This window comes from Pteropus medius, unplaced genomic scaffold (assembly GCF_902729225.1).
Source record: "Pteropus medius unplaced genomic scaffold, Ma_sr-lr_union100, whole genome shotgun sequence".
NCBI classification, from domain to species: Eukaryota; Metazoa; Chordata; class Mammalia; order Chiroptera; family Pteropodidae; genus Pteropus; species Pteropus medius.
The window spans coordinates 10,481,646-10,493,487 of NW_024350927.1; the positions used below are offsets into that span (position 1 = coordinate 10,481,646).

Here is an 11,842-nt window from a genome sequence, read left to right on the forward strand (position 1 = left end):
GGGTGCTCTGATTGGTGGGCCAGGAAAGTAAAAAGGTGATTAGAGATGAAGCGCAGGGGACGGTCTAAATGGGAGCCCTTTGAAAGCAGCCGGGAGGATCGGCTTTCCTTCTTGGGGGGCGGGGGATTCTTGTCAGTCCTCATGTAAAGGAAAAAGATGGAAAATGCAAAAGACAAAGCTCGCGGCCCCCCCTCTCCAGGCTGCGGGGGACAGCAGCAATGTTCTCTTGGCTCATTAAAAAAAAGTACAACAAAGAGTAACAACTTGTGAAGTGTTTCCTCTTAGAAAGAACAGACGGAAAGCCGCAGGTCTTGCTGGTTCCCGTCGAGGGCCCCTGCGCGCACCCCTGTCTTTCCACAGAAGCTCGTCCTCCACCCGTCCTCGCTGGTTTGACTCCAAAAGCCCCTTTCGCCGCCGCCCCCCGCCCCATAATAATTCAAGCAAACTTTAAAATCTATAGATGCAGCATTCCAAGGTGATGGATTCGCCTCTTCCTGAATTTCGAATAGAAATCCCAGCTCTGCAGAGTAACCAGGCAGCGATTCATCCGGGCGGCTGTGGGGTTGCCCTGTAGACTTTGGGAAACTTGGACAGGCGAAGAAATGGGGGCGGGGGTGCGGGGAGGAGGGAAGAAGGGAGAGCTGCTTGAGTGGGGAAGGGGCTGCATAAGTGTCTCCCTAAGTCTGTTGGGGTTTTCATCTCACCGATGGCCTCGGGGAGGCCGTTCCAGGGAGCGGGGGAGGGCGGCGGGGGCGGGGTGTCGCAGCAAGCCACAGAGTACCCCGCCCGTCCTTCCCCGGATATTGCTAATCCACACATTTCTCATGGCGGTGACGTTTCCACCGCTCTATCATGAATGGGCTATGAAGACATTTGGCGTTGCTACCGTCGTAATCTGCCCAAGATGAATGGGGGCGAAGGCTGAACCACGCTCCCCGTTTCCTGTCCCATCTGCCTGCCAGACTGCCCGGGCGGGTCGGGGGCATCCTCCCTCCAGGCTGGTAATTGCACAAAACGGAGCGACTGAACCCAAACCAGAAGATCAAAGGGTTCGGGGGGCGATGGGGGCGCTTTACGGAGGACAGGCTGGCCCGGCCGTGCGGGGCGGGGGCGGGGCGGTCAGCGGAGAGCCAGTGACCGCAAGCCCGCCCCCCTTCGTTAACCGGGAGAGGAGGAGGGGCCTGGCGGAGGCGGCCTGGGAGCCGGCCTGGGCGGCGGGAGCCTCTCAGGCTGGAGGGGCTCGGACGCACGCGCGCGCGGTCCCTGTCCTGCAGGCCACACTCCGCAGACGGACACGCTCTGCTCCGTCTCTCTCCGCCAGCATGAAACAGCCTCGTGCAGGACGGAGCCGAGCCGAGCCGAGGAGACTGTTGCTGAGTGGCCGAGCCCATGCGGCTATGGCCAAGACGCACTGTTCCCGTGTCCCTAAGCATCCTTCCCCTCATACCACACGGGGCATCCTTGTCACCGTCCAGAGAACCCCAGCCCCACAACGTCCTGGGCCGTGGGGCACCAGGCCTTCTTCTTTAGACTTAAGGGACAGCGAGCGGCCGGGTCTGTGTAATGACCCCCCAAGCCCCTCGAGGTGGGGGTGGGGGGCAGGGTCGTGTTACTGGGAGATGGTCACTGAAAACAGCTGTCGGCAGACTTATTTCTGGGGTCCCACACACAGCTGGTGCCTCGTGGACTACACTGCATGGCCAAGTGGACCAGACTCCACAGCCAGGGACGCCGGCCTCCCCCCGCCCCCCGGTCGGCAATAAATCCTCCCCGGGAGCGCTAACAGCGCTCACGTTTTCTCCCATTAATCCTTCCTGTTTCTGAGGCTGGGCCGGGTCCAGCCTCGCTGCTCTACGCGGCTCCTGCTGGAGCAGCGAGGCCTCCGGGCGGCCGTCCAGCTGCCGCTGCCAGCTCATGCCTTCGCACATTCGCAAAGCCGGGGGCGGGCGCGCGGGAGCAACAGGTTTGCGGGAGTGGGGGGGTCGGCAGATGGCGGCGCACAGGGCCCCCCGGGGAGCCACGGTAGCCCCGCGTCGGGCCCACGCAGCCTCCAGGGACTCTCCGGGAGGACGAGGGAGGGGGGCAGGAGGCCTGAAGGGTCCAGCTCCGAGTTTGGGAAAAGTTTCCGTCCACATACGGGTCGTTCTTCCCACTTCGGCCTCTCACCTGGACGCCGGGCTGGAATCCGCTCGCTCTCCGGCTCCTCCCGGACCTGCCCAGAGCTACTCAGAACTTCACGAGCGGCCAGGCTCTTTCCTCCCACGGGTTTCTGGTAAATTCGGCTCTCGGCGTGTGGACCTTATGCTGTCATCGTCTGACTCAGGGCTTCGGTGGTGACTCAGCGTCACGGCCATTGCGAGTCCAGCTCCGGCGGGTCCAGGGGGCAGAGTGGACCCGGGCATGCGTCCGGGGACGGCGGGCGGTCACATTCCTCCTCAGCCGCTGCCCTCGCCTCCCCGACTCCCCTTCGTGGGCCGAAGGCCACGGATGAGGCAGCAGAAACCACATCCTCTCCATCCCCGGCTCATGGGAAGGGCATTCCCAGAGCGGGGCAGCGTCACACGTCTACCAGCACACGCGGGAGACACCGTGTGGTGCACGGCCACCAGCCCACGCCTGCCCCGCCACCCGCGAATGCGGCCCCTTAACGCGCAAGCTCGGCCCCCCGGGAAAAACCTTCGGATGACACACGCAGGCGGCACTTTTTAAGATGCACGTCCGAGGTACATTGGGCGTGCTTGCAAGTACACATGTGTGCGTGTGTGTTTTGAAAAGCCTTTCTCCCCGTATGTCAGGATCACACGTGTTCAAAATCCAGGCGCACTTTTCAGAAGTTATTTCTGGAAAAATGTTGACTCTCATAACAGCAATAAAAGGAAAATACTGCCTCAGCCAACATAAATGTCTATTTGGAGCGTGCCTGAGGAGCACTGGGCTATTTCTGTAAGCTGGAAATCCCAGCCTTCGGGGCACAGCGGCTTGGCGGCCAGTGGGCTCCACAGAGGACAGAAAGGCCGTTTCCGAAAGCCCCTCACTGAGCTCGTCCATTCGGTGGCCCGACCTGCTGGCCCTGGGCTCCTGGATGGGCTCAGGAGCCTTTCCACCGAGGAGATGACGCTGATGTCACATGCCACCAGGCTGGGGACGCGGGGCTGTCAGGGCACAGTTGGCAAGGCGAACGCCAGCCCCTCGGCCCGTGGGGTCCTCTGGTCCCAGACCCCAGTGCCTGTCCTGCTGCTCACCACACTGCCCAGTGAGTGACAGGCCTGCTGCTCCCCAACCTGGCCAGGCTGTGGGCTCAGATGCGGGGGCCACTTCCTCTCTGGGTCCCCGCACTGAACACAGGCTCTGGCACAGGGCGAGAGCAAGGATGGGCAGAGAAGACCCTGGCAGAGGTGACGATGCGATGGCACCGCGGCCACTGAGTGCCTGAGATGCGCCGGGCCGACGGCGGCCATTCCTCACGCTGTTCTCATTCGATCCCGACCACCCCAGGGCCCTGACTGGTCCTGATTCACACGCGAAGGGACAATGGTCAGGATCAGAGCCCAGGGCCTCTCTCCAGGGACCGCCAGGCTGGGACCTGACTCTGCGGTCAACCTCCAAGGCTTAGACATTGCTGGCCAGGAGCTGACCTATGAATTCGAGGTCACGAGGGACTGGCTTTGCAGACCCTCGGACCCAGGGGCGAGGGGTGGCGAGCACGTCGGCCTCCGGTTCTGCCTGCGAGGCCCAGGTGCTTGTGGGAAAGAGGTGAGACTCGAGCCTCCTGGGCAGCAATGGAGGTGGGACCACCCTTCTGGGGCGACAGACCAGCACGGCTGCCTTTGGGGGCACAGTTGGCCTCCTGCTCTCGCCCCCCACCCCGGCTGTGCCACCCGGGTGAGCTTCTGGGCCGCTCTGTGCCTCCGTCTACCCATCAATGGGAAGGCGAGGGTGAGGATCAGACGGAGACAGGTCTGCACCACGCTCGGCCCAGCCTTCGGCCCATGACGCTGTCTCTGACTCCCCGGCCCTTCCCCCGGCCCTTCCCCCGGCCCTTCCCCTGGGGCCCTGGGCTCCACAGCCCAGAAAGTTCTGGGAGCCAGGACGGTGCCTGGGAGCGGCGGACCCCAGGCAGAGCACGGCGGCACCAGACGGGCAGAATTCCAGGCAATTTCGGGGGGAATGAAGTCTCTCTCTCTGCGCTTGTCTCCTCCTCCCGGTTTCCAAAGTGGAAGAAAGCGGAGGGAACACGCAGGGCGCCGAGCCCGGGCTTCACCCTTCCCGCCACGCTGCCCTCGCCCACACCCCGGCGCAGCGAGGCCGACCGCACCCGAGCACCCCCGCCCCTGCCGGGGCCGGCACGAGCCGTGCACCCTCGCGCGTACGCGTGCACGCGCGACCCCCACCCCACCCCATCGCGGGCGCTGTCTCGGCTCAGGCTCTGCACGGAGTTGCTGGACCCTGGAAGGTGGAGGTTACAGAGGGAGGTTATGAGGTCGGGGGTCGTGACCAGGGCCCTGGGCTGAGAGGGCTTGCTGGCTGGACTGTGCGGGACGGGCAGCCCTGGGCACTGGGACCCTGGCCCATGGCTCAGTCGCTGGAGAGCCTGACCTCACCCAGCTGGGCGTGGCTCGGTCCCCTCTGCAGCTTCGAGGCCCCAGGGGCTGTGACGCCAGGCGTGGGGCCACCGCTCCGCCAGGCCGATGTCACTGTCCTTAGTGCAGGACTGCGTGTGCGGCTGGCATCCAGGGTTGTCTCGGACGACAGGGACATCGTACTCCAGAGTCTGAGGGACGAGGCGATGCTCTCGCTCACTGCGGCTTCCTGCTGTTGGGGTCACATCGGAGCAGCCTTCGCTCACTTTGTCGCGATCATGGCTCCCGCTCCGGAGGCGGCATCCACCGTGATGCCCGTTGACCGGCGAGGGGGCTGAGGCACAGAGAGTGTGACCCGTCCCAGGGCCCCCCGCCGGCCAGTGGCAGCTGCAGGAGCAGAGTCCCAGCTGTGCCCTTGGGGCCTGCGAGTCCGCGAAGTCTCAGAGCAGCACGGACGTGTGCATGTCACTGCGCCCTCCCATGTGGCAAAGGATTAAAACAAACCCCACAGGATGCGCACAGGGCCGTGCACACACGGCGAGGCCGGGGTCCGGGACCCCGGCCGGGGGTCGGCTCGCTCCGCCCCACCCCTGCATGGAGCCCTGGGCTGGCGGGGAGGCTGCTGCCGGCTCTCGGGGGTCTGTGGTCCGCGCAGTCGCCCTGAGGGTCTGTGGTGCCCCTGGCCCTGCAGCTCCGCCTGGCCTCTCCAGGCCCCTTTCCCCTGCAGCCCCCTCCCTGCTGGGCCGGAAGGGGGACCCCGTGCTGCCCGGCGTGGCCTCGGCCAGCGTCGCAGCGCACACGCCCCAGGGCCGAGTCTCACGACGGCGGCTCCTGCTCACACGCGTGGAGCGTCTTCTCCCCGCTAAGCGCGGTCGCCGGGTCCGTCTGTGACATTTTACGCGTGAGGAACGGGCACAGAGCGGTCAAGAGAGTCGCCGAGGCCACAGACTCGATGGCGGCTCCATGAAGCGAGGCTCCCCGGGTCGGGGCCCACGGTGGCCGGATGCCGCCTCACCGTGACGCGGGAGCCACCGGCCTGGGCCTTGCGCCCCGAGCAGAAGTCCACACCAGCAGCCCAGGCAACGGCTCTGACGGTCAGACCAGCCCTGGGCCCGCCCACTCCCATCCTCGGAGGGTGCCGAGGGCACCGTGGGAAGAGGCGGCTATGCCGAGGGGTTGGTGCTGCCTGGGGAGAGACGAGACCCTCCAGCACTGAGCCAGGCACTGGGTGGGCGGGGGGCGGGGCAGAGGGGCCAGCTGTTTCCCTAGGAGGAGCCGTGGACAGTTCCACCCGCAGGGAGCGCCCAGGGTCCCCTGGCCCCGGCCCGGCCCGGCCGGCCACAGAGGAGGCCGACCCCGCTCCATCTGCCCCGCCAGGTGCCGGGGACCAGCACGGCCCTCGTCATCACCGCACATGCCACCGCGCTATGCCACCTGTCGTCACCATTTCTGAGCGCGGAAGCTGAGGCACGGGGATGTTGGGTCACCCGCCAGGCTCACCAGGAAGTGGCAACGTGACAGGGAAGCCAGTGCTCGGGCCGCAGCTGACCCCTGGCTGGCAGCCTCGCCTGAGCGGGCGTCTTTCTCGCAGTGACGAGAAGAGACGCACAGTCACACCTGGTCGGCGTCGGGGGCGCAGCTGCTGCCCGGTAGGTAACGAGGCGAGAGGACCCACCGCAGACCTGAGGAGGCGGCCGCGAGGGCCTGGACGACAGAGGCCGAGTCCCTGGCCAGGCGGGGGATGGACGGGCAGCGCCCCCACCCAGAAACGCACCCCCAGTCATTGGCCACCTGGTGGGGAGCAGGACAGACTAGCAGGAGGGGGGACCAGGGGCCCCTCAGCCACCGCCAGGGCCTGGCTTGTGATGCTGCTGGTCCGTGGGGTGACCGGCCATCCTGGGGTACAGGGACTGAGGCTTTTACTGAGATGTGGGACTCTCGGTGTCAGAACTGAGAGGTGCCTGGGCAAACCAGGACGGTTGGCCACCCCACTGAGGCCACGAGCAGCGGGGTGCTGTGCCACAGTCCTGGAAAAGCCCCCAGGACCGGAGCTGAGGGGGGACCAGGCAGCCGAGGTTGGAGGCCACAGGAAGCCGTGGCATCAGGAGGGGCCACATGCGCCTGGATGTTCCCTCTGTGTGAGGCTTTCGCGGGCAGCCACGCCCGCGGAGCGCGTCGCCTGGCAGGACTCGCCGGGAGGGTGACCGCGCGAGGCCGAGCGCGGCCCGCACTGTGCCCCGGCGCCCCCGCACGGGCTCGCGGGCAAGCCGCTCGGTGTGAGAATAACACCTCCATGAGCCCGTCTTCACATGCGACCATCGCACAGTGCGAGCATCTGTGGGCGTTCGCACTTCCCCGTGGGACACGTAACAGTTCTCCATCACGTCCAACGCCTGTGAGCAGGAAGGAGCTGCCCGGTGGCCGTCACAGAGGCCGTCTCCGCCCGTGACATTCGCGCGTTGCCACGTGGCTGTGTCCAGGGGGGCAGAGAGCGCGGCCTCTCAGACTCCGTCGGCCCCGGGAGGTTTCCCAGCGAAGAGACGGTGTCCGCGTTTCAACCGCTCAGCGCTTCGACACGGAAAATCTGCAGCACGTGCCCCGCTCCCAGCCGAGAAAGGCATCTGCTGTGTGGCCGCCACCCTAACCTCGGCCACCCTAACCTATGGCTCCCGTGGTCTCCAAGGCGTCGTGCCGTGCGGTTTGGGGGTCTCCCTGGTGCAGGGATCCACCAGGCAGCATCCACTGTGATGCCAGGTTTGGCGGTTTGGCGGTGGCTCTGCCTGCTGCAGTCTGTCTGCCTGTGGCCAGTGCTTCCTCTGCTTCTGATTTGCTGGAGGCGCAGACGGCGGGAAACCAGGCCGGCGAGAGATGTTGGATCCGGGAGGGAAATGGGCTCAGAGCGAGGCGTTTCCTGGGTCTCGGCGCCGTCCCAGCGGGCGGCCGGCGGCCGCGTGAGCTCCGCACGGCAGGGGCACGTGTGTGTCATGGGTCGGAAAGCACGTGAGGGCCGCAGAGCGGGGCCTGGCCGTCCGATTCTGGGCCGCCCCCCGCCGTCCTCCGGCCGTGCTCTGCCCCGCAGTGGGCTCAGCACAGGGCGTGGATGCTGCTTTGTGTCGTTACCTCGGCCACACCAAAGTCGCGTACTGACGAGCTTCGGTCCAAATCGTTGACCACGTGCAAGAGCGAGCAGATGGGCGGAGAGGCCAGACACCCACGTGGGGCTGCTTAGGTGGCCCCGAGCTCACTGCCCATCAGGCCCTGGCTGCCGGGGGCAGAATCCGGCCAGGGCGGTGCAGAGAGAGGTGGCTGCCCGACCCCCGGCCGAGCCGCCGCGCTAGCCGGCCAGGCCCGCGTGTGCGCCGTGAGCTCTGCACGCTGCCCCCGCTCGGATTCCTGTTCCGCGCCCGCGGGAACCTCTCCCGCGCTGGGTCCTTTAGGAATATTCTCAGACAAAAGGACCAAAACGCTTAACTGCAGCTTGGGACGGGGCCGTCCCTCCCCATCCGCACTCCTGGACGACCCACCTCGAAAGCGTGGCCACTCGCCATCCAGCGACACGGGCCAACCCTTTCTGAGGACATCATGCTACGGGCAAACTGCAGAGGCCGGGCCACGGGGGCACCGGGGACAGCGGCGGCCGAGGAGGAAGAAGCCTCGGGGGTGACCCTGTGCTCTGCGGCCACTCCCCGCCCTCTCCAGAGAGCTCAAGGCCTTGTCGGGCCCCTGGAGGAGGGAAGGGGACAGCGAGTGTTTCTCAGGCGCCATCAGACCAGCTCCCCGAGCTCCCTGGCTTACTCGCGCTGCCCTCAATGGCCACCCTCGAGGTGCCGCAAGTACTCGGCCCCCTCTCGTGCCCTCGCTGGCGAGTCAGCCAAGGCTAGGGACTCTGCGGTGTGCAGGGAAGGACAAGGCCTCCTTTGTCTGCACGAATGAACGCGTGAGGCTCTGCCTGGGCTACGAATTTGGTTCCCACGACGAAGCCCTGTCACGGGCAAGCGCCATGGAGAACCGCCACCTTCCCTCTGCTGTTCGAGACGCAGCGCTGTCCACAGAGCTACGGCCACCGAGTCCTGGCTGGGCCCTGCCTCACTGTCCCCAAGCATCCCAAAGCCAGTGTCCTCCTGAACTTCCTAGGGCTTCCCGGGGCTCACACGTGACACACACGTCGCACCCATTGGAAAGCCACAAACAAAATGACGGATGATGCCATGTGTCGTAAGGACGCGTCATCCGGTGCAGCCTCGGTGAGAGCAGCGGCAGCTCCCCTAAGTTAGACTTCCAGCCCCCGTGTGACGCAGCGGCGCCACTCCACGGTGGGAACCCAAGAGAAACACGATCACAGGCTAGCCCCGAAGCACAGACGACCCACATGTCCACGCGGGACGGGTGACAAACAAAACGTGTGCTGTGCCCACTGAGGAATGAAGGCACGGCACACGCTACAATGTAGCCGAACCTCACAAATGCTACAGGAAGGGAAAGAAGCCACGTGGTGTCTCATTCCACTTAGAGAACAGGCAAAGCCACAGACAGCGAAATCGGGGTGTCCGGGGAATGGAGGGTGACTGCAAAGCGCACGGGGCTTCTTTTTGGGGTGACGAAAATGTTCTCAGGAAAGGTGTGGGCGAGGGCTCCACACTCTGTGAGTAAAAACCACCCTGTCGTACACTCAGGCAGGTGCAGCTAACGGGGTGCGATTCGCACCTCAGTGAACCCGACGTGCGTGAAGCGTGAAGCCGAGGCACGCGTCGTACACACGTTTGCGCGCGCACCGCTGATCCCCACCTACAGAGTCCGAGTTCGCGAATTCACGGACCTGAGGAAACGCAGTCGTGACCCCCAGGCCAGGGGTGGCGGGGCACCTGGAGTCACGCTGGACGTGCGTCCAGGGCAAGAACTGGACGCGTGCGTCCCGCACGCTCGTGGCCCACCCTGCGGTCTCGGCTTCCGTCCGTGTCACGGCTGCTCAGCACCGCGTCGCTCGCTCGCTCGCGCCTTCCGGTGGCGATGTCTCTGTTTTAAAACGCCCCAGCCTGGGTCAGAAGGGCCGTGTGGCGTCCCGGGGCCGGGAGGGCCGTGGCGGGCCTTCGCGAGGGGACGCGCGTCGCGTGCGAGGTCAGCGAGTCGACGGTATTTACCAGACACGGCGCCTTTAGCTGGGAACACGCGGAAAACAGGGCCGAGTGCGGCCCGGCTGACGAGAGCTCTGTGAGCAGAGCCAGGCCGGAGCCTAGTCCCTGCTGCCACCGAGGAGGGCCGGGGCCGCGTCCACCTCGGTTCCCGCGTGGCCGAAGGGGCCTCCCAATTTGGCCTGAGCTACACCCTATGCGCCCCAGGGCCCGGCACACGCCAGACGCGCTCCCATGGTTCGCTCACGGGCAGGTGCTCCTTGACCCTGCTGGGGTCAGGGGCTGGGGTCAGCGGCTGCAGCCTCGTCCTTGAGAAACTCACTCAGAGGGAGCAGCTGGGACAAGGAAAAGGCAGGCACCACGGCGGGGTACCTGCAGGGAGCAGACACCGCAGCTTGTGGGGTTCCTGCCGGGGACACCCCTGCCAGCAGTGCTGTGGGAATGACGGGGGCCGAGAGGCCTGAGCTGGGGCGCGAAGCTGTCTCTCGCTCACTGGGTGGGGGGTGCACGTCTCGTGCAGGTGTGGGGAGGGGGCTCACAACAGGCAATGCACAGACAGTGGAGCGGATGCTGACGGTCACACGAGACCTCGGCGGAATCAGACGAAGGGACGAGAACCCCGCACGGCCGTCTGCGCACCCCAGTTACGCGGTCATTCGAGGCCCCGGTGAGCCAGCCATCGCTGGGGGAGGAGACGCGGTCACAGACCGGCCGGGATGGGATGTGAGGCTCCGAGCGTGGGCGGCCGCGGTGCGGTGTGTCCCCGACGGCAGAGTCGGCGGCTGGCGTTGGAGCCGGCCTGTGACACAGGCACCGCGTCCGGGAGGCCAGACCCCTTGAAGCGGCAGGAAAGCCATGGGGCGGAAAGGAGGAGAATGACGTTTCTCCCAGCAGCACGACAGGGCTGCCCCTCGTGACTCCGAGAGCAGCAGACACCGATGCCTCCTGCACCCAGCTCCCCGCGAGCCCCTGGAACTGGGCGCTGGGGTCCGGGGCATCCCTAGACCTCAGTTCCTCATCTGGGTGGCCCTGCCCGAAGGAGCCCCCGCGGTGACGGCCAGCTGCGACCCCGTCCCCGAGTCCCCCAGTCCCGGACTAGGAGAAGCCGCACGGCCAGGCCGCCCCACGGCCACCTGCCGAGCGCCTGCGGTGTTCTGGGAAGGGACAGAGAGCCAGAACCCAGAGCCGCCTTGTCCAGCGGGGTCACCGTTTAAACGTACGACATTAAAATAAAACCGGGAGGCGGTTCAGGGCCTCGGCTACACCGGCCGCTTTGCGCCCACGCAGCGGCCACCGTCCCTGTCACAGCGGCTCTGGGCCATGCGCGTCCTCGCGGACACTCCCGCGTCCCGAGCCTCTGCGTAGCGGCTGTGCCATGAGGAGACAGGACAGGCGCCGGGCGCTCAGAACCGCGTGAGCAGCGCAGAGGGGACGTGGGACGCGGGACGCGCATGCAGAGGGCTTTGCGGAGGGGCGTCTCCCGCGGCGGACGGTCCGATCCGCAGAGGATTCGAATCCACTTACCTAAGGCACAGAAGGGGTTGGGTCACACCACACCTGTCCCCCAGCCCCAGGGACTGGCTCTGGGTCACCTCGCCCACCACGGCCACGCCCGCGTCTCCCTCCTCCCTCCCCAGCTGCCCGGTGCAGACGCCGGCCGGGGTCGCACGCTGGACCTCCCTGCTTCTCTCGCTCCCTGTGCCACATTCTCCTGTCCCCTTCCTGCCTGGGGAGCCTTCCCTACTGCCTTCTGTCCCCTGCCCCTGTCCCAGGCCACGGCACGAAGCGCAGGAGTCCCCTGGCCCCGCCTCCACCCTGCCTGCCTGCCCTCCCCCACCCTCCCGCCCTCCCATCCTCCCATTGACAGGGGCTCCCTGGGCTGAGGCCGCCGAGCCTGGCGCTGGGAGAGCCACAAAGAGGAGGCGGACTCGGTGTCCGCAGGTGGGGAGAGCCCAGTGGACGCCGAGCCTAGGGAGGGGAGACTAGAGCAGGCCACCCCACCACCCCCGGCACGGCCCTGGGCAGAGGGAGGACGGACAGGGACCGGGTGGGGTGGGGGCCGAGGGTGGGAGCTGGGTCGCAGGCGGTTGTGCCGGTCAGCCCCAAATGCTGATTCCTCGTCTTAGGCTTAAA

The 11,842-nt window shown here is 66.2% G+C and overlaps 1 protein-coding gene across 9 annotated transcripts in view; it reads right to left on the bottom strand.

Moving 5' to 3' along the window:
- The window catches only part of PRDM16 (PR/SET domain 16), a 293,758-nt gene that overhangs the window by 96,242 nt on the left and 185,674 nt on the right, over positions 1-11,842 (bottom strand). The gene's annotated exons all lie outside the window — the stretch shown is intronic.